The 19968-nt window shown below is 36.9% G+C and overlaps 1 long non-coding RNA gene across 2 annotated transcripts in view; it reads left to right on the forward strand.

The window, feature by feature from the left end:
* Positions 1–9123: 9123 nt before the first annotated feature.
* The window catches only part of LOC136836452 (uncharacterized), a 68644-nt gene continuing 57799 nt past the window's right edge, over positions 9124–19968 (forward strand). For both annotated transcript variants that reach the window (XR_010852396.1, XR_010852397.1), the window contains exons 1-2: positions 9124–9318; positions 10890–11076. This is a non-coding gene — a long non-coding RNA (uncharacterized lncRNA). The remainder of the gene's footprint in view (positions 9319–10889; positions 11077–19968) is intronic.

Consider the following 19968-nt stretch of genomic DNA (forward strand, 5'->3'; position numbering starts at 1 on the left):
AAATTTAAATAAAACCAGATTGAAAACAAGGCTAATATATTGTACAAAGCTTTCGCGCGAATTCCTAAAGGAAAAAACAACGTACAACGTTATTCGAGAGAGAGAGAGAGAGAGAGAGAGAGAGAGAGAGAGAGAGAGAGAGAGAGAGATCTCCAAAATAACGTTCCCCTAACACCTTTTTGTACACCGATATGCCTAACAGTCTCACAGATTATAAACAGCACAAGCCCTCGAGTAAACAAAGCTCGCCAGAACTCGTGAGCACTCGTGAGCACGTCCACCGTACACCCCTATCTGACAACGATGGCTTTTGGGCCTAATTATCGCCCACTTCCGGTGGAACCGGAGTCCAAATATTTACGACACAAGTCCCAGAGACTAAAATGTGGCCTTCCCTATCAGCCAAGTTTCTGCACGAACTTTACCTGAGTAGACAAAATCAGGAAGACAGCCTGAGTAGACAAAATCAGACAAACGGCTTTGGAAGACAGCCTGAGTAGACAAAATCAGACAGACAGCCTGAATATACAAATTCAGGAAGATAATCTGAGTAGACAAAATCAGGAAGACTGCCTGAGTAGACAAATTCAGACAGAGGACCTAGGCAGACAAAATCAGGAAGACAGCCTGAGTAGAAAAAAATTAGGAAGACAATCTCACTTGACAAAATCAGGCAGGTAGCCTGAGTAGACAAAATCAGAAAGACAGCCTGAGTAGAAAAAAATTAGGAAGACAACCTGACTAGACAAAATCAGACAAGTAGCCTAGGTAGACAATACCAGAAAGATAGCCTTAGTAGACAATATCAGGAAGACAGGCTGACTAGGCAAAATCAGGAAGACAGTCTGAGTAGACAAATTAAGAAAGAAAGCAAAGAAGACAAAACAACAAGACAGCCGGATTAGACAAATTCAGCAAGACACCCTGAGTACATAAAATAGGGAAGACAGCCTGAGTAGACAAAATCAGGAAGACAGCCTGAGCAGACTAAATCAAGAACACAGCCTGAGTAGACAGTATCAGGAAGACAGCCTCAGTAGACAAAATCAGGAAGACAGTCTGGCAAACAAAATCAGGAAGACAGCATGAGTAGACAAAATCAGGAAGACAGCCTGAGTAGACAAAATCAGGAAGACAGCCTGAGTAGCCAAATCAAAATATCTTCACTATAAGGGTTTTGTGTTTTTAATTATCTCATCTTGTCGACCAAAACACACCATTGGCTTTTATAGAGCATAACTGAGACAGTTACGTTTTTTTAAGTTAAAGAAATGGGCAGGTGTCTGTCATAAATTAGGTACGTGGAGAGAGAGAGAGAGAGAGAGAGAGAGAGAGAGAGAGAGAGAGAGAGAGAGAGAGAGAGAATAACCAAAAACAAACATCACAGGTAAGTCTCAGAAAGAGAACATCAAAATACCATGCATACTGTAGACATAAGGGTTACACATTATCACATAAAAGTATGATGGACAAAAATAACAAATAAAAGGAATATGAATTCTCTCCTTCATTCTGCTTTCCTCGACTGATCGTGGATAAACCACTATTTTTTTATCACTTGAGTTCGATAAGAATAATGTTTGACAATTGCAGATAAAATTAGGTATACTAGGAAGACAACGTTTGCAGGCAGACTGTTTACAATATCTGGAGAAACCATATAAAACAGACAAACTATACATGCAAAGCCAAAGAGATAGTCTGAGTAGACAAAATCAGGAAGACAGCCAGAGTAGACAAAATCAGGAAGGCAGCCTGAGTAGACAAAATCAAGAAGAAAGTCTGACTAGACAAAATCCGACAGGCAGCCTGAGTAGACAAAATCCGACAGAGCCTGAGTAGACAAAATCAGGAAAACAGCCCGAGTACACAAAATCAGGAAAACAGCCTGAGTAGACAAAATCAAGAAGAAAGTCTGACGAGACAAAATCCGACAGGCAGCCTGAGTAGACAAAATCCAACAGAGCCTGAGTAGACAAAATCAGACGGCCTAGGTAGACAAAGTCAAGCAGACAGATCGATCAGGCAGTAAAATCCTGGGAGACTGATCCAATAAAATGTGAGGCAAACAAACTTTCTCTCTCTCTCTCTCTCTCTCTCTCTCTCTCTCTCTCTCTCTCTCTCTCTCTCTCTCTCAAACCTACCATACAGTTCAGTTCCCTCCCTACAGACTGATTCGTTTTGACAGCCTTTCCTGTCTATGAATAATCGTCAGCGTACACGTAGCATCTCTCTCTCTCTCTCTCTCTCTCTCTCTCTCTCTCTCTCTCTCTCTGTCTCTCTCTTTCTCTCTCTCTCTCTCATCCATCCGGTCGCATCATTACAAAGGTAACACTCACCTGCAGGTGAGGCAAATCACGTGTCTCCAAGCAATTAGAGTGAGCAATTGAGCGTAATGCATGATCTGATCTCTCTCTCTCTCTCTCTCTCTCTCTCTCTCTCTCTCTCTCTCTCTCTCTCTTTCTCTCTCGCTAATGGCCAGTTCTACCCGACTGCATTAACAAAAGCATTCGCACAGGGGAATGTCCCATTACGTTCATTAAGGAGTGAAAGATGTTGGCTAACGATAATCGGTCAGTTATATTTTCCCCTCTTGAACGAACCCACTTTGGCCAAGGCGACTTTGCTGGTGTCATGTTGAGTTAAATTTTCAAAATGGAAATTATGTCTTGATATATTTTTGTCTACTTATTGATTAATTCATTAATCTGTCTTTTTTCTGATAACTGATCTCTTCTCTCTGTAATTCCTATTATTTCCTATTATATTTTCTGTCACTTCTTTCAAAAGAACACCATATTCTTTGAGAGTTTGGAGCAAGCAGAGAGATAAGTTGAAGGGTGGAGCTAAGCCTAGAAGGAAGAGATAGATTCTTCCTGACTCTTAGAGAAAGGAAGGCTATAACTCAGGAAGAACAGAGGCAGGAGGAAAATTCCAAAACTGACGACAAAAGGAAACAAGTTAAAAATGCGCCGAAGTTTCTTCGGCTCAATCGACTTTTCTGTACAGCCGCTACAGCGTATAATCAATGTCATCGAAAAGAGATCCATCTTTCGGTGGTCTCGGTATAATGCTGTATGAGCTGCGGCCCATGAAACTTCAACAACGACCCGGTGGTGGCCTGGTCTATATCGTTGCCAGAAGCACGATTATGGCTAACTTTAACCTTAACTAAAATAAAAACTAGTGAGGCTAGAGGGCTGCAATTTGGTATGTTTGATAATTGGAGGGTGGATGATCAACACACCAATTTGCAGCCCTCTAGCCTCAGTAGTTTTTAAGATCTGAGGGCGGACAGAAAAAAGTGCGGACAGAAAAAGGTGCGGACGGCACAGTAGTTTTCTTTTACACAAAACTAAAGGAGGGTCGTTGAACTGTGTACTCCTAAGAGAGTTACGGATTTCCACTGAATAAATTGGGGAAGGAGTGGCTTGGAGGTGTTACGATTTTCGAAAAGAAAAAAATACTTACAAAAATCCTAAGTTAGCCGGGGGGGCGCTGCCCCCATTCGACATCTTTTACAATTAGCAGTAATGTAACGAACATTCGACGTATACGGTAAAATCTCTCTCTCTCTCTCTTAGCAACAGTAATGTAACAAACATTCGACTTGGGTGTGGTAAAATCTCTCTCTCTCTCTCTCTCTCTCTCTCTCTCTCTCTCTCTCTCTCTCTCTCTCTCTCTCTCTCTCTCTCTATATATATATATATATATATATATATATATATATATATATATATATATATATATATATAATTCTCCCATTACCTTATCACAATAAACAGCAACTTTACCAAGTGGGATATTTCTCCATCCTTATCTCCATGAGAGAGAGAGAGAGAGAGAGAGAGAGAGAGAGAGAGAGAGAGAGAGAGAGAGAGAGAGAGAGAGAGACGCCCCAACCCCTAAAAGTCCCAAGGTACCATAAACAAGCAAAAAAAAAAAAATTATAAATAAATAAAAATAAAAATAAAAAAAAGCCAACCCCTAAAAGTCCCAAGTACCACAAATAAGCAAAGAAGAAAAACAAACAAATAAATAAAATTAAAATAAAAAAGAGAGAGAGAGAGAGAGAGAGAGAACTTCGATTCTGCTTAAAAAAACATACTTGCATCCTGGCCTGTGAAAAGGTGGATGCGCATGACTGGGCGTGTGTCCCTGGCAGTCAAGGATAACGTTCGTGGAACGGCCATGCCGGTCGTTGCTGTGCGTGCGCACACACGCGTGCGCGCACGCACGTACATACATACATACATATGTATGTATGTATATATATGTATGTGTATATAATATAGATATATACAGTATATATATATATATTTATATATATATATATATATATATATATATATATATATATATATATATATATATATATATATATATATATATATATATATATATATATAGAGAGAGAGAGAGAGAGAGAGAGAGAGAGAGAGAGAGAGAGAGAGAGAAATTTTATACAAAAACATGCATATAGTTACGTACAAACGTATCCTTAATCCTAACAGAGAGAGAGAGAGAGAGAGAGAGAGAGAGAGAATTTTATACAAAAACATATGTTGCATATAGTTACGTACACATGTATCAGACATCCTACAAGAGAGAGAGAGAGAGAGAGAGAGAGAGAGAGAGAGAGAGAGAGAGAGAGAGAGAGAGAGAGAGAGAGATCTGCAAACGATCAATCACGCAGGAACCAAAAATAATTATGGGTACTACTGACGAAGTAGGGGAACAATGGTTTGGGTATAATGCTTATGCATCTTATCGCTCAGATCGCGTTCTCGCCCGCGTGTATGTTTGTGCGTATGTTTGTGTATATGTGTTTGTGTGTGTTAGCAGTGGGGCCACTTTGGCTAGTTTCCTGAAAATATCCTAAGCAATGAATTTTGTACCTGGTGGTCAGTTGAATGAGTTGGGTCACAGCCACGTTGTAGAAGGGTATAGGGTTAGCAACCTCATCCCACAAAGCTAAATCAGTTATGGAGACCTAAGAGAGGATTGATCATCCACCTTCCAATCATAAAACCAAATTGCAGCCTTCTAGCCTCACTAGTTGTTATTTTATTTAAGGTTAAAGTTAGCCATAATCGTGCGTCTGACAACGTTATAGACCAGGCCACCACCGGGTCGTGGTTGAAGATTCATGGGCCGCTTTTCATACAGCATTATACCGAGACCACCGAAAGATAGATATATTTTCGGTGACCTTGATTATACGCTGTACAGAAAACTCGATTGCGCCGAAGAAACTTCGGCGCATTTTTTACGTGTTTATACCTTCATAATCCTTGGGGTCGATTCACTCAGTACTTTGGGATCCGTTTATTCAAAAATCCTTATTCCTAAACTGTGATCTCTGAGGTATTTAAGAGCATATATTATCGAAGGACAAAGTAAAATAAGGTAAATCCTTAAGAGCATACATTATAAAAGAACAAAGTAAAATATGGTAAATATTATGGTAAAATTGAGCAAGCCAAAATACGGTACAATTCACTTGCAAACTGGAACAAACTTCCTTTTGCCTTGAACTGAATACAGAATTTAGGCCAAAGGCCAAGCACTGTGATCTATAAAGCCATTCAGCGCTGAAACGGAAACTGAGAGTAAAAGGTTTGAAAGGTGTAACAGGAGGAACATCTCAAAGCGGTTGCACTATGAATCAATTGTTAGGAGAAGGTGGAAAGTAAGATGGAAGAAAGAGAATATGAAAAGAGGTACAATAAAAGGAACGAGAGGGGTTGCAGCTAGGGGCCTAATGAAGGCACGCTGCAAAGAACCTTAAGTAATGCCTACAGTGCACCGCATGAGGTGCACTGACGGCAATACCCAGCTAAGGGGTTCCTTCCGTCTTCATAAAGCATTACTAATACTTTGTCAACTGTTCTTGAAGACAGGAATACTAATATTATATGTCACATATTTTCAGAGAGAGAAAATTTACCGTAATTTTTATTATTTGTGGACTACTACAGACTGCAATGTAGCTGTCATCATTCTTAATCTTTTACGACTGTCAATATCGTCTTCCCTTGACAAAACTGACAGCCTTGGTTCTGCCTAGGCCTAAAACAATTACAATAAATACTGTTGTATTTGCCTAACATTAAATAGGGTTACTTAGAAATATTACGTGTTTTAAATAAGGGAAAATGACAAAAGAATGCACAAAAGGAAATACTTATATATATCCCTTTTACGTAACGGTTAGTACTACAAGAATCCGTAGGGAGGCTAAAAGTTTGCTTTGTTTACTAACAATAGCGTGATGACGGGTGATGATTAAGCGTGACGGATGATACTAGATGATACGACGATGATAACTGACTTAGCGTGTGTCTGAACAACACAGGGGAAGAGTATAATTGATATTTATCACCTCACAAAGCAAGAGATGAGCGAACGATAGCAATTCACTGTAGTCTAATTAGTATAACTTTTGTATTTCCCTTTTTCTCGTCTTATTTCTTCCGAATGAGCACCATATTCATAGGAAGCTTGAATTTCAAGTTCATGGCTCCTGTGGTGGGCTTGTTCCGTATGAGTAGGCTTCAATTTCTGAATAATAATAATAATAATAATAATAATAATAATAATAATAATAATAATAATAATAATAATAGGGTACCCCTACACAGTAAATATCATTGGCCAATAGGCCCATACCGGTATTGTCAAAACCACTGAACGTCTCTAGGGGGAAAGGTTGAAAGGTTGTTCAGTAGTACTGAAACAATGTTGTTGACAATAACAAGTCTATCTTTTCAGGGTGGTATTGACAATATAAACATTATACCTCATTTTACAAATTCCACCTTACCACTGCAACGACATGAGTCACATGACACGTCCGGAGCTAGTCAAAGTTTCAAGGAAGCGGAGAGGGATTTTATAAGATAAAATGGATTCGCTTATACAAGTGGATGCCAAAATGGATACGCTCATACAAGTGGATGCCATCCCTCTGGAAAGCAAAAGCTGAGGAGGGGTACAGCAACAGAAATAAAAAAAAGAGAGGACTAGGCCTAGGCAATATTGCTGGGGAAATTTGGGAGAGAAATACCCAGATGTTACCTACAAGATGTAAGTAAGAGGCTTAAAATTCGCTGAGGACAAACTTAGGAAAGAGCTGAAGAAGGTAAAAGGGATTCGAAGAAGTCTATAAATTGACATTACATTACTTTCAGGTAATGGTGTTATTTCTACGACACCAGGAAATTCCTGCAGAATCGATTAATGGCATAGATGACCATGAGGAAATTTGGCTTCACAGGTGAGTATTTATAAGCTTTATTCATCATGATTATATAGCAATTATATAACCGTATTGTTTTTGATGAGATGAAGTACGACCGAATAAAATATCAGTAATTAGGCCTACATATATCAATGAATATAAACAATGAAAACATCCAACGATGCTTTCTTTGGATTATTCTTCTTGAAACAGAAGCAGTATCTAATGCAGACATCTTGCTTCTACGAAGTCTACTAGAACACTAGATATTGACCATAAAACTGAATGGTTTGAGGCCAAAAGATTGACTCAATAAATATTGGGATTATCTTATTAACGTCAATAATGCTTATCGTTTGGGGGCACCCTAAGCAATTGTTGCTTAATGAGAGCATTATTAGATGTTCAGTCCAGCGAGTTAGCGATTATTTTTCGCATCACTGGAGCTCATTCACGCATGCGCAGACACGACATTCTCGCGCCGTGTTAAGAACCCAGGCCAGATCTCGGCGGAACTTTAATGAAGTCAATTATTCATTCGAGATTGCACGTAGAGAGAGAGAGAGAGAGAGAGAGAGAGAGAGAGAGAGAGGTAAGGCTAGGTCTAGCTAATCGGAATAACATGAATATCTGAGCCAATGTCGTGAGGCATTTTTTTTTCAAGATGACACCGCTTTCTACCGGGAACTAAATATTTCAGAGAATTAATTAGGTCTGTATCCTGGTCGCGGCAGGTGCATTCCCCCCCTCTCTCTCTCTCTCTCTCTCTCTCTCTCTCTCATACGCGCGCACACACACACACACACACACACCTTTCTTTTGCAAAGCCTTGGAACTATTATGAACACAAATAAGACCAGTACATCCAGTCTCTCTCTCTCTCTCTCTCTCTCTCTCTCTCTCTCTCTCTCTCTCTCTCTCTCTCTCTCTCTCTCTCTCTCTCTCTCACAACACCGACAGTTACGCACTGATGATAATAACAAGGTGACAGTCCTGAGTAGGCCTAGGCCTGATTGCCACCGACAACCTACCAAAATTTACGACTAACGTGAACACCAAAGGTGAATAAGACATGAAGAGAGCAATTTACTGTAGACATCTTCCTGCCTAAGTATATTATACTCACTTAAAATAAAAGGATACTTTTTATACACATGCACACTGTTTACACTTAAAAGGATGCTTACGATGCATACTTATATACTCTTAAAATAAAAGAATATTTTCGATATGCAAATTATATAATAAACTTAGAATATTTCCGATACCTTCGTGCATTTATGCATTTAAAATATAAACAGGAACAATTGCGATATATGTATATCATACACACTTAAAATAAAAGAATATTTCCATAACACATGTATAACATAAGTACGTATACACAAACTTAAAATAAAAGAACAATTTCATTTAGGAAATATAAGTGACTAAGTTGAACATCATGGCACATCAAGCTTACCTTGAAAGATGCGAAGATTTAACCGCTATTCTGCAGTTGTTACACAAAATTTCCATATGTTGCAGGTGTGCAAAGAAGCTTGTTATCCGTCCGTATGTTATCACATCTCAGAAGTTCGGTTATTGGCCGAATAATTCGAAAAAAACGCACAAGATAATAAATAAATATAAACATAAAACAGAAACCATAGTTACTGGTTCCAACACGATCTCGTAAGGATGTTGACAGTGATGTGAAAAGAAAAATGAAACCAGTATTTTCGTATAAAGAGCAAAATTATACTATTAATAAATATTATAAATTAATATAAATGCATATAATTATCCAGAAGTTCAAAAATAAAACAGAAAGGACAGATATTTCATGTAATAGACGTTTTAAAATACTTTAGACCGCGTAAGTGATCGTTAACCAAAACAACTTTTGTAAACAGAGTCCGTAATCTTAAACAAAATCTTTACTTCAAACGAATATCGTAATTTACGAAGTCTAGATATACCGTTATAAAATGTGTCCTCGTTATGGTTGGTTAACCATCAATTAATGAAGTGGTTTAATATATATTTGTGTATTTTCACGTACAGTGGAAGTTATTTTATATGGTCTTATATTGGTAAGCATCAATACTTCTATTTACGTAGGGTATATACTTAATTAAAATCCGCTTGTACTTAAATAAGTAGTATTGGACCCTTATTTTACTGAAAATAAAAGAGATAAACCATAAATTGTCCTTAGCTTAATTTTATTAAATGCTAACAACAGTTCAGAACTCGGAAATCGATACATTTGCGTGTTTGCATTTAATCAATTAGCTAGCCATGTATTTATAAAGGTTCATCCAATATCTGTTGCTTCAGTGTAAATTTAAACATATTAGTCTTGACAAATTTCGATGTTTTGTTCCTTATTTCAATGTATGCCCAAAGATATTTTCATAGTTATTGCTTTGATAGCTATTAAAGATCTTTATATCTAGGACTGATCATATGGGAAATTAGGTTAATCTGGGTATTAATGGGGTTGCCTTATTTATTAAATAGCTTTCTAAATAGCTTTACTTCAGTTGCGAGTCCTGATTCCCGACCTGGACAGGTTCCTCATACATAAATACACATAACCTTTCCTATAATGCCAGGTCCTGACCTAACCAGATTTTACCTACCCACCCTAACTTAGGGCGGCGTGCCCTGACCTGGCCCGGGGGGCTTGGCTCCCCCTGGACCCCCCAAAAAGGTAGAAACCTGTCCTGGTCGGTGACTGGCAGGAATCATGCCGGGCAACTAAAGTAAAGTTTTACTTGACCTCATGTTTTCAACCCAGTAGGTCAATGGGGAACCTGTCGTTAGGCTACCCTTAACTAGCCTAGAATTGTGAAGCACAGTAATACAGAAGTTGTCTGAGAAATATAAGCTTGCCTAGGCCTCATGCCAAAGATGCCATCATTCTAATCTAACCTAGAGGTGCTCATGCAGTAAATAATTATTTTAAAACATGATATATGAGGGTATGACATAACACATTCTAGTTTTGGTGTTATTTTTAAAAATATCAAGGCATTAGTTATATTAAGAGGTTAAAGTACATCTTGATTATCTTTGAACATGTAGCCTTAGGATAGGTTAGACTGGAATAGAGGTAGAAGTCAGTAGTTTCTTTTTGCCTTAGAATGACTATTTTTAGCTTTTTCATTGGGGGGAATAAGCAAAGACTATTCATAACAGCTTCTATGATAAGTTGTCAGCCTTGTAAATGGAGATGGCCAGTTCAACTAATGAAAAGGAGATGGAATATAAAGTAGGCGTCTTTATGAATTATTTACTTGAAATAGTTTTGTGAAGGTTTATATGTTCTAGTAGCTTATACACTGTAGTTTGCAATTTAATATGGTACCGTATTAGTATTTAAACATTTTGGAGTAATTAGTGTATTAAGCAGATGATGCATATAATTATCATATTTTCTTGAAGGTTAAGAATGAAATTTTTGAGGTGTTAGGCCTGGGCTAAATTAGGTTAGTTTAGGATACATAAATGGTAATTTGTTTGATAAAAGCATATTATATAATTGTTGCATTCTTCATTATTTAACATTACCATAGAAGTAATTGTGTATCTGTAAAGTAATTTTTATTGTTTTTAATAATTTAATAACTGTCATGAACTTAATTTTTTTTTTTTTCAGTGATCGATCACTCCAGCTCATTTGATGACAGGGTACATAATACCACTTTTAAAGTATGGGAGTACCTCTATTTACAAACTTCACCATAAGGACCAAATGCCCCAGTTTTTATTCATGCAAGTGAATTAAGCCTATTGGAAAGAGGCCACTAATGAACGCAGCCACTGAGAAGTGCAATAAATATGAGGTAAGTGCCGTACTTTGAGTAAGGTGTGGATGTTATACCTGTTTATATTATTGCTGAATTGGTGGAACATCTGTTCATTAGTTGGAATCTTGCTGTGGAAGGAGCTGGAAGGAGGAGGTTTCTTTGCTTAGGCTATTTCCCACTTGGATACAAGTTTGCATTGAAAAGGTATCCAAAAACCTGTGAGGAAATTGAGAAGTTAAGAGGCCAAACCTGTGAGGAAATTGAGAAGTTAAGAGGCCAATGTGGCTATTAAAAGTACACATATCTCCTGAGAAGCAGTAGCAAAGAGTAGCAAGTTTTAGAAAAATAGTTAGATATTTGTAATGTGTTATTTTTATAATAATGGTATGTGTGGTTGTGCAGGTGCTTTAATTAAATCTTTGCAGGCGAGTCCTTTACCATGTCATTTCCAATTACAGCACTATACTGTATGCTGCATTAATTCCTAGGATAGGTCATGTCATAGGGTATGAGTTTAGTCCAAAGTTCTTGTGGTAGTTTGTGCTAATTATCTTCCTTTTCTGTTTAGGCCTGTTATCTTAGAAGAAAATACCAGTATTTTGATTAGATTGAAGATGAAAATGTTTTCTGAAACCTTGACATATGCTAGTATTCTTTGAAGATGCTGAAATTAATTCCTCATCTGTATTTCTAAGTAAGATTACATTTTGAATTGCCATAGCTGTTGCATATACCCTCCATTCCCAGGAAAGGAAAGCTCAATACATTTGTTACCCACAAACACTCCAATGAGAACCAAACAAAACATTGAATTTCTCATAAATGACCCCTAAATTGTAAAAGTATGCTAAGCAAATATTTTTATTGCTGTTGTAATAGTCATTGTGTATTTTATAGTAGCTTTTGCTGTGAGTGAAGATCAGTTATTAAGGTAATACTCTAGGCATTTACAAATTCCTATTGTGTACGACATATTGTCTGGCATTTTGAAAACAGACTGGCAGCCTTGCAATTGTTGATACTGGGTTAAACAAAAGTAAGACTGGATCTGGTACACCTGCTGCACTTTGTCATTTATTCTCTGAATGGACAAATGTATATGGAACAGTCTCATTCCCTAAGTGCCATAATGTGGTGGTTGCACTTTTGTTCATGCATTTGTTTGGTGCAGTTATGTGGTCAAGTCTGGGAGCACATTAGGTTTTGGGTAATTAATTGGTAACTTATTATGGTTCTGCTTTTTAGCCTTATTCCATTTTTGGAAGTGTGGTTTTCCTTCTGACTTACAGTCATATAGTATGTGGTTTTGAGGGAGATTAAGACTCAGTTGGTGTATGCAATAGGTAGTTGTTAGCCTTACAAGTTGAAATGCTTCTCAAACTTCCTTGTATTTGAAGTCATCCATCAGATATGTTGTGTTATAAGGGTGGATGTGAAGATTCTGATCTAGGAAATGAACGGCCCTGGTGTCATTGGATTGGAAAATCTTCTTGCAACAGGTAAAGTTCCTTGGTATCACTGTTTTCAAGTTAAAACAGAGGCCATGCCATGTGGTACCTGATTGGTAGGAACAGTAGGCCCTGTTTTTCACCCAAACTCTATGTGCTCTAGCTACTGGGACCCTGTCTTCTCACAGACTTCTGGGGATTCAAGAGTCTACACTGAGACGGCAATCTGTAGATTTTAGTAGACCACTTGAAATTGAGGAATAATTATGCCCTGCTGAAAGTGAACTCTATCCTCTCAGAAACTTCTGGGAACTCAAGAGTCTACACTGAGATGGTTGTTTGTAGATTTTAATAAGCCACATGAAATTGGGAATACTGTAGTTTTCTGTGGTCAGAGTTATTAGACTTAATACCTTTTGGCTGGTAAACCTCAGCCCCATGTTCAGTGCACCATTTGCAAAACCTGACGACAGTTTTGAGTTCAGCAGTAGATATCTTACCAACCCCACACCATGAACCTATAGCTTTGTTAAATGTCACCTAGCTCCCAGATTATACAAGAAAATTTTAATTTAATTTTGGATGTCATATTAAGCCATGAACGATTATTACTCGAAGATTTTGTCTATATAAGTATAAGGTTTAATGCTTTTGAATTTGTTTTATTTTATTATTGTAGTAATACATGAAATACATACATTACCGCTTGTATTACTGTAGTAATGTATGTAATAATAAATTTATGTATTCTGTGTCTGATATATATAAATTTCAGTCGTTTTTCATTTCATTTCTTGTATTGCTGTAGGAATACATAAAGTACATGTATTTCTGTAATAATACATAAATGCCATTAAACCATCGTTGTTGTGACGCCAGATATATACTGTATTTAAAGGAACAAAAAATTTAAATGCAAGGAACAAAATTTAATTAATATAGCACAAATGCTCGCAAGTCACAACTGATATATGTAGACCTAAACTTCAGACTATATATATATAATATATATATATATATATATATATATATATATATATATATATATATATATATATATATATATATATATATATATATATATATATATATATATATATGCATACATACATACATACATATATAAACAGTTTACATATACATATATATACACACATGTGTGTGCCTTCTTAATTAAATTAATCCATACTAATTTACTGAGGCAGCCACCCTTGGTACCATTCCACGTTCCGGCCAAATAGAATTATTCCACGGGTTTGTCAGCAGCCTCCAGTTGGGAGAGAGATGAAAAGAGTTGATGATGAATCCGTAGACAGTATATATATATATATATTTTTTTTTTTTTTTTTTTTTTTTTTTTTAAAGGCTTGTTAAAAGGGAGAACGAACAATTAGGCTCAGTATGCCGTGACAAGGATGAAACGAACCTGTCGCTCTTAACAATGTGAATTTTTATTTTTTTTTTTTTTTTTTTTTTTAGATTCTGGTCTCGAAAAATTTTTTTTTTTTTATCTTTTTTATATTTTTGTCCATTTAATTTGTCTGTGAATGCAGGTTTTTTTTTTGTTTGAACACTGCACTTAATTAATTTTTAATGCTGTATGTTATGCTAAGTAGTTTCCATATATATATATATATATATATATATATATATATATATATATAGTATATATATATATATATATATATATATATATATATATATATATATATATATATATATATATATATATATATATATATATATATATATATATATTATATATATGTATATATGTATATGCATATACATATGTATATATACACATATATGTATATATATATATGCCTTGATTTATTTCATTTGCTTACTATGTTAATCATCATTTACTTGGCAAAATATTTCCCTAACACAAAACACAGACGACAAAAGGCAAGCAAGCAAGCAATCGAGAGAGAGAGAGAGAGAGAGAGAGAGAGAGAGAGAGAGAGAGAGAGAGAGAGAGAGAGAGAGAACCATGCAAAACAAGAATAGATAAAAAAAACACCCGTCCTTTAAAAAAACATACACACCCTCAATCTCCCATCTCCGAAAACGAGAAGAAGAAAAATGTAAACATTGGCCCCCATACGTTCGCATCGTGCAAACGCCGCCCGTTCGCCAATACCAGTCCTGACACTCCGTCGATTAAGAGAAGAACTCTCTCGTTCAATTTGCAGTTTTAATCTTTCAGATGGAGTCCGCTGCTTTGGCGAGCTCGTTGGGTTGTACCGGGTTATGTCGCTGGGTGCGTGAGATTGTGGGTTGTGTGAGGTTATTTTGGGGCTGGGTTATGGCAGGTTATAGCGCTTGAATCATGATGATAGTAGTTATAATATAACCTGGAATTAATTTATAATGTAACCCGGAATTAATTTTATTGTTATTTCATTAGGTTGTGGGTTGTGTGAGGTTATATTGGGAGATGGGTTATGGTAGGTTATAACACTGAATCATGATGATAGTTATAACCCAGAATTAATTTTATCTTTTATTGTAATGAGTTATTTCATAAGGTTGTAGGTTGTATGAGGTTATATTGGGAGATGGGTTATGGTAGGTTATAACACTGAATCGTGATGATAGTTATAACCCGGAATTAATTTATTTCATGAGGTTGTGGGTTGTGTGAGGTTATATTTGGAGATGGGTTATGGTAGGTTATAACACTATTTATCGTATGGGCTATAACAGGTTAAATAACTGGATCCATGGTTATGGGTTATAACATGTTAAGTCAATGGATTCATGTGAATGTGAGTTATATAAGTTTATATTTCTGGATTCATGGGGTTGTGGGTTAAGTGAGGTTATATCGCGGATATGGGTTATATTAGTTTATGTAACTGAATTATAATGAGTTGTATGAGGTTATATTACCGGATTCAGGACAGTGAGTAATATATATATATATATATATATATATATATATATATATATATATATATATATATATATATAGAATATATATATATATACATATAATTATATATGTATATATATACACACATAATCTCTCTCTCTCTCTCTCTCTCTCTCTCTCTCTCTCTCTCTCTCTCTCTCTCTCTCTCTCTCTCTCTCTCTCATTACAAACTAATCAGAAGAGGTAATCAAATTCTGAACGTCCCAGGCAGCAGAGGGTTCGTGGTAGAAATTCCTGCTGAATTTGACAGCTAACGAATCGTCTCCTCCCTCCCTCTACTGTGTATAGGAGTGGGGGAGTAGGGGTTATTGGAGTGGGATAGAGAGGATGGATGGGAGTAGGAGTGGAATCTTCTCCCTTCCTGTGCTAGATATAGGAGTGGGGGAGCAGGGGTTATTGGAGTGGAATATAAAGTATGGGTGGGGTTTGTAGGGGATGGTATATACTAGAAAGGTATGTAGTGGATGGGAGGGGGGTTATTGGAGTGGTATATAGAGGATGGATGGGGGTAGGAGTGGATGGGATTTGTGTAAGGGATGGACCTATACTGGAGGGGTATTTATAGTGGTTGGGGAGATATTATTGGAGGGGAATTTATAGAAGGGGAAAGTGGAGGGGGTGATAATGGGAAGTGGAGTGGTGACTGGTGTTTGTGTATGGGAGGGGTATATAGAAGGAGGTTAGATTCTAACCTCCTTGGGTGTATATTGGAATGGTATGCATTGGAGGGGAGGGAGATATGTAGAATGTGGTGTTGATGTTGATAGATTTGATATTATAGGAAGGGAATTTATAGAATGGGGAAAATTGAGTGGGGGAAGGTATTGATGATGATGTGGGCTAGATTTTACTGGAGTGGAATTTATAGAAGGGGGGAAAATGGAGGGGGTGATAATGGGAATTGTAGTGGGTAGGGTCTATGTAATGGGTATATACATTACGGAATGGGGGCTGGGATTTAAAGCCAGACGACAAGATATCGTAATGGGAACAAGAAAGTAAAAAAATAGACACTATTTGGAGAATGTAAGGGGCAGACGAATAGTATGTGAGAATTATGGAATGGAAGAGAGAGAGAGAGAGAGAGAGAGAGAGATAAAGGATCAGCGGAGCGGATAATGTGATAATTCTGTCGTGGGGTCTGGAACAAGGTCTGGAAAGGCCGCCCCCGTATTCCGTGTTGTCGCTGGAATGGTTTGGAGATGACATGAAAGGATAGACGATTTTCCGTACGTCTCTCTCTCTCTCTCTCTCTCTCTCTCTCTCTCTCTCTCTCTCTCTCTCTAGCTTTAGCTTTTCATTTCTCTGTCTGTCTGTCTGTCTCTCTCTTTAGATTTCTCTCTAGCTTTAGCTTTTTATTTCTCTCTCTCTCTCTCTCTCTCTCTCTCTCTCTCTCTCTCTCTCTCTCTCTCTCTCTAGCTTTAGCTTTTCATTTCTCTGTCTGTCTGTCTCTCTCTTTAGATTTATCTCTAGCTTTAGCTTTTTATCTCTCTCTCTCTCTCTCTCTAGCTTTTTATTTCTGTCTTTAGCTCTCTCTCTCTCTCTCTCTCTCTCTCTCTCTCTCTCTCTCTCTCTCTCTCTAGCTATTTATTTCTCTTTTCTCTCTCTTCCTTTGTATCTATATATCTCTCTCTCTCTCTCTCTCTCTCTCTCTCTCTCTCTCTCTCTCTCTCTCTCTCTCTCTCTCTCTCTCTTTATTTCTCTAGCTTTCTCTCTCTTCCTTTGTATCTATATAGCTCTCTCTCTCTCTCTCTCTCTCTCTCTCTCTCTCTCTCTCTCTCTCTCTCTCTCTCTTCCTTTGTATCTATATAGCTCTCTCTCTCTCTCTCTCTCTCTCTCTCTCTCTCTAGTTCTCTAGCTTTCTCTCTCTTCCTTTGTATCTATATAGCTCTCTCTCTCTCTCTCTCTCTCTCTCTCTCTCTCTCTCTCTCTCTCTCTCTCTCTCTCTCTCTCTCTCTCTCTCTCCTTTACGGTTTTGATTCGCTGGCCTTGGGGGTCGTTGATAATTCTGTTTTATTTTTGGCTCTCGCAAATGAAAATATATACATTAAATGTAGGCTATGTTTTTCTCTTATTTCTTACGCAATAAAAGTCAGGGGATAGTGCTGTCAGTGCATCTCACGCGGTGCACTGTAGGCATTACTAAAGGTTCTTTGAAGAGTCCCTTCCTTTGGCCCCGAGCTGCAACCCCTTTCATTCCTTTTACTGTACCTCCATTTATATTCTCTCTCTTCCATCTCGCTATCCATCCTCTCCTAACAGTGGTTTCATAGTGCAGCTGCGAGATTTTCCTCCTGTTACACCCTTAGAACCTCGTAGACCCCAGCGTTTGGCCTTTGGCCTAAATTCTATATTCAAGTTCATTCCATACCAGAAAAGGTGTTATTTAACTTTCATAAACGATGCTCGATTAAACAGTCCTTTAAAAATGTGTAGTACTCATATAAAGGATTTTCTGTATGAACCGAAATCCTTGCCCTGTATTTTAAATGTAAAATTCTACGTTGGTTATTATCATTAATGAATTAGGAAACCTAATATCTTGAGCTGTGTTATCGTACTACGTAGCGTCAGCATTTAGTACCTTTTATCTTCTGTTCGTGTACACAAAGAGATACCCGTATCATACGCGAAAGCCCTCGATAATGAAAGCAACAGTTCCTATGGCCTGTCCGGGCTAAAGTACGCCAAAATTTTAGCTCCAGATTCAAGCGCCAGTGAGTCACATTAAGGCCCGAGAGAAAAAAGATACGAGACTAATGAAGGTCTTTAGAAAACGGGAAGTTTTCCATAGAAAATGGGACGGAGGCCCTCCAGATGAGATGAATAAACAGAGAGAGAGAGAGTCAGTCTTTCATTCCTTGATGAATCAAAGGAATTGACAATTTGTTATTCGGAATACGAAAGTTTTCGTTAGTCTTTTGTCTTCGGTGGCCTGTTATACGTTTGTTTGTTATGCTGATGATATTGTGTATGTATGTGTGTGTGTATACGCATATATACATGCGTTTGATGTGTGTTTAAATTCCTAGAGGAATATTGGCTCAATACAACCCAACTACTCAAAGAAAATTATGCCCAAACCTTCCTCATCACACCTGTAGGTATATGCTGTCCTAAAATGGTAGACTGCAGTATCTGCAAAAATACAAAATTGAGAAAAATGGCATATACTACAGTTTTCCCTTGCCTTACTACTGATTTTGCAGATACTGCAAATGGGACCGCCTAAATACTCGTGGAAAGCATTGAAGAATCATTCTGAAACTGCAGTAACTTGTGTAGTAGTGTTTCACGAGCCCAATAGGTGGTATGTCTCAGTTTCGAAAATTTTGCAGGTACTGCAGTTTTCCAGTTTAGGTCAGTGTGGGTTGGATACATTTTTCCCCTTATTCTCTCAAATTTTTCATACGTTTGTTTCTAAATGAACTTTAATTTGTGCATCCCTTGCTTTTCCGACCTCACAGTGCTGTTACCCTACCGATATTTTTTCCGGTCGTGTGTGTATGTATGTATATATATATATATATATATATATATATATATATATATATATATATATATATATATATATATATATATATATGTATATATATATATATATATATATATATATATATATATATATATGTGTATATATATATGTATATGTATATATATATATATATATATATATATATATATATATATATATATATATATATATATATATATATATATATATATATATATATATATATATATATATATGTGTGTGTGTGTGTGTGTGTGTGTACAGTACATATATACATATATGTACATACAAACATATATATATAATCTTGCATGCTTTGTCCTTTCATATAACCAATGTTCAGTGTCTTGACAAACTCATTATATATGTGTTATTTTATCTCTGTGAAAAATGTCTTAGTGAGTATTGCAGTGTGCATAGCTATGTCCATACTGATAAAACTTATTTACCCTCTGTATACAACAAAATAACCATAATTTCTCTTATTAGTTCGAGTAGACACAGGCAATTAATTCTGCATTAGGTCTGAAATAGAAATATATAATTTTCGCCTAAAAACTATATACATACTTTATCGCACATACGTTCAGGCACAAACGCAAAACTCCTGTTGTCATTCACAGCAGAAAGTAATCGGGGAATCTCGGCGCAAGTAAAAAAAAAAAAAAAAAAAAGCGTTTGAGGGGAAAAAAAATAAAATAAAAAGCAACGAATGATGATTCGGAGGAGCCCGAAGAACAGGTGTGACGGGAAACTCTATACCCCAGATAAGCAGGTCTGTCTGAGAGACAAAACAGGAAGGCTCGTGCAATAGACCTGCGTCAAGAAGGCCTCAGAAGGCCCTCTCTGTTGCTGTTCAAAATATGCGTTTTTGGTGGGTGTGATAAGTATCGATATACATTTGGTCATTTTAAGTCTCAAGGTGATGTGTTCAATTATGTATTGTTGTGGCATTATATGTGAATTCTGAAATCTTTACCTGACCTATTCTCCGTAGGGAATAGTGCCGTCAGTGCACCTCACGC

Source organism: Macrobrachium rosenbergii, chromosome 56 (assembly GCF_040412425.1).
Source record: "Macrobrachium rosenbergii isolate ZJJX-2024 chromosome 56, ASM4041242v1, whole genome shotgun sequence".
In the NCBI taxonomy this organism is placed as follows: Eukaryota; Metazoa; Arthropoda; class Malacostraca; order Decapoda; family Palaemonidae; genus Macrobrachium; species Macrobrachium rosenbergii.